The following is a 3,787-nucleotide window of genomic DNA, read 5'->3' on the forward strand; positions in this document are numbered from 1 at the left end:
AGAAATTAAGAGCTTTTTCCAGGTTCGTGTACCAGGCAGACAGTGGACGTTGGCTCTGCAAGGCAGAGACCGTGGCTGGTTGGGGAGGAATTACCTTCCAGGAAATGCAGGCCTGAAAGGGGGACACACACCCAGCGGTAGCTAATTATACGTTTGGAAGCAAAGAGTGTGGGAGGAGAGACATGGGGGCAAGCTAGTTCCTCTAGCATGGCCCCCCTCTTCCTCCCCTGCAGGGTGCCTGGATCACCCCCCACCCCCATGCAGGAACAATACTACCATGGACAAATCATCACACGTATCTAGAATTTAAAGTTAAAATGTAGCTTGTCCGACACCGCCCAGCTGAATCCCCCAATTTCCTCAGCTCAGAAGGTGCTACTCCTCCCACGGCCCATCCCCTGTGTGGCTTTGAGAATGCCTTGCACGTTTTCGAGACCAGGTTTCCTGGAACCAAAGTTCCAGGCTACTGGAGCATTTTCTCGAAGTAACTGTAGTCCTGATACCAGGACGCTCGCCTGTCTGCATGCTGCCACGTCCAACCTGCGTGCCTGGGCCCCAAGTGTCTCCGAGTCTGTGATCCCTTCCTCACCAGGCCTCAGCTAATGCCAAGCTTTCACAGCTCGTTCTGTGGGCATGTATGCGGGAGAGTCCGATAAAGCGGTCCTCCGAAAAGGGATGTTTCTCTTCTGGGTTGAACCTGAGTGTGGCCTCTGCCTTGACTCCTCCCTAGTCCCGGTGCCCCATATGCTTCAGAAAAGCAAGAATGGGCGTCAGTGCTTGGTGCTGCCCAGACCCGTGCAGAGCAATGCTGGGAGCACAGGGGGGACCAACCCAGCCCCAGACCCCACCTTCACAGAGCTCCAGGCCCTCGGAGGAAATACATGCTCACCAAACAATGGCATCCCAAAGTGAGAGGGCTGGGATGGGGGAAGCACAGGCAAGACTGATTAGGGCCTGTCTAAGCGCAAGGGACTTTGGGAGCCCAGAATGGGTTCCTTACTGGGCCTGGCTTGGGAGGCGGCCTGAATGCGGGGCCAGCTTCATGGCAGTGTGACCTGTAGAGTCCCACAGCACCTCACATTTAGAAGGGCCCTGTGCTTGGTTGAATGCCCTGCTGTCACCACCATGAGATTCTTAGTAATTTTTGAACAAAGGACTCCACATTTCCATTTTGCACTGGGCCCTGCATACTTGAGGGATATACAAAAAGAGCCAGGAGAAGAGAGGGTCTTCCAAGGACAGAGAACATTGTGTGCAAAACACAAGAAAAGGAAGAGAGGATTATACTCTTGAAGAACTGGGGGAAGTTCTGTGCAACAGGAGCATGGAGTGGAAGATGGGGGAGAGTGAGGGGTGAGCTTGAGAGTTGGCAGGTGCCAGCTGCCAGGCTGACGAGCTGTGCCTCCGTTCCGGAGGCACTAGGCAGCCATGGCAAGGGCGGGGTCAGGTTTGGACTTCAGAAAGATCCATCTGTCTATGGTGGGGAGGGTGGCTAGGGTCACATGACAAAGAACAAGGTGCGGGTGGGAGGCTGGGCTACCTGTGGAAAGGCTCAGAGTGTCTGGTCACTGTGGGCAGGCTTATGAAGAGCCTTGAATACTTGGGTGACAGACACCCAATGCACCAGGAGACTGGCCAGGGAGACCCAAAGCCACAGGCTGAATCCAGCTTCATTTTCACTTGACGATTTTCACTGTTGGGCGGGGTGCACAAGGGTAGGTTAATGGGTGTCACTGGTAGGTACTTGAAAATCTTTATATGAGAACTCACATGGATAGACTGATGAAAGCGAATGCAAAATTGGCAAGAATTTAGAGTATAAAATGTAAGACTTCAAAGGACTTTATTCTGGGTATATTCTGGCTTCAACTCTGTGGAACCCCTGGAGTGCACTTCCCTCTCCCCAGTCCTCTGGGTAAAACATCAGATCTTTGGGAACCTCTGGGAACTTCCTCTTCATCCACAGCCCTAAACGCTGCAGCCCCCGGGGCTGGGAACTGACCCCCTTCCTGCTTCTCTACTCCCCTCCTTCTGGGGCAGCACCTCTCCACATGCCCCCACGCTTCTGTACTCCTTCTCTCCTGAAGACCCCCACGTCTCTGTCCCCCGCGCTGGCGCCTCCTCTAAACCTGGCTCCCCTCGGCTTCCTGGACAGCCCCCAGGCCTCTCACATTCACCGGGTGCCACGTTGGCCTTAGGGTCTTCCCAAACCTGGGTCCTCTCAGGGCAACCCTCCACTCAGCCTCCTGGCAGCCCTCCCACTAGCCTTCTTCCCTTCTTTGGCCCCACCCTTTTCTAGCTCTTACCTCACCCACCTGGGTTCCTGCATCTCCTCCCCCCGGGGTCCTGGCTTCAGTCTCCCACTCTGGCTCAGGGAATGTTCGTAAAGCCAAACCTGACCCTCCTCTGCATAGAATCCTCCATGGCTCTCCTGGTTTCCTGGGACAAAGTTAACAGCTACTCAGCCTGGCTGTAGCGGTCTTGCCCCTCTCCCGCCTGCCCCCAGCTCCATCTCTAGCATATATGTTCCCCACCTCAGGCTGGAAGGAAATAAGCACTCCCTGAAAAGCCCACCCTTTTACACACCCACGTTGTTCCTTGTGCCCTCGGGGGAGCCTTCCTTCACCTCCTCTGCTTGTGTTGAAGAGCAGGGGAAGGATCTTAAGCAGGTGAGAAATGACGCTATTGAAAGAATTCCTTCTTGAATTCTCCCTCTATCCTCCCTACCAAAGGCTAAGTGTTCTGGGGGGAGAAAGGGGCTAGGGGTGCAGGCTCCCAGGACCTGGGAGAGAAGGGGCTGGAAACTGTATCCAAGGTCCCTTGCCTTTCCTTGTCTGGAGTGCCAGCCTGTCCTTCCTACCAAATCCTCCATGTAGGGTGCAACTCCATTGTTCTCCAGCTCCGGATGTTCTGGAAGGAGGGGAGTCACATGGAAGCCATTGTCTTCCCTTGAGCAGCTCCACCCCATATCCTCCAGACCTGCACATCCGGCACATCGTGTCCTCTCCTGCCTCTGTCACTTCCACAACCTTGGAGTTCAGGTCCCCAGTCCCCTCCTCCCTCAGACACAGAAGTGCAGCGTCTATTCCCCCTCCTTCCGCGGAATCCAGGAGTCCAGGCTCCTGGCCCTCCGCCTTCCCAGGACCCCGAAAGTTCAAGCCTAAAGCCTCTCTACCCTTGGCAGGGTCAGGAGTCATGTCCCGCTTTTCTTGGAAACCCCCCTTTGATCTAATTCACCTCCCCACATCTGTCCCTCCCTTCTTCTCTCTGTGTCCCTCCACCTCTGTCTCTCCGTCTGCCCCCTCTCCCTGCCTCCACCCACATAATTAGGCCTCATTATAATCAATGGCACCAGGTCAGACTGGAACAGGTGCTAATGGGGACATCCGGTGTGCCGACCCAGGGAGGTCTGGGCGCAGGCCTCTGGGACTATAAATACCCCCCGCACTGTGGCCTCAGCCCAGCTCCTGCAGGTGAGACCTCCAGCCTTGCCTTTTTCCCTGGGCTCCAGGGCCTGAGCCCTTCTCTGGGATTCCCATTGTGCCCCCTTCTGCTCCTGCGGTACAAAGGCTGGAGGCAGACTGGCAGGAGAGACCGCACTAGCCTGTATCTGTCCACCCTCTCCCAGGCCATGGCTGCCTTCTCCCCCGCCCTGCTGTGCCTTGGTGCCCTGGGCTGCCTGTGGGGTGAGTGATCCATGGGGGATGCCGGTCTGGATCTGCAGCAGGGGACTGGTTGTGCTGGCTGGGGTTTGGGGCTGCCCGGCATGGTTCTGTAACAAGGGATT

This window comes from Ursus americanus, chromosome 21, assembly GCF_024610735.1.
Source record: "Ursus americanus isolate L20-20 chromosome 21, mUrsAme1.1.p, whole genome shotgun sequence".
In the NCBI taxonomy this organism is placed as follows: Eukaryota; Metazoa; Chordata; class Mammalia; order Carnivora; family Ursidae; genus Ursus; species Ursus americanus.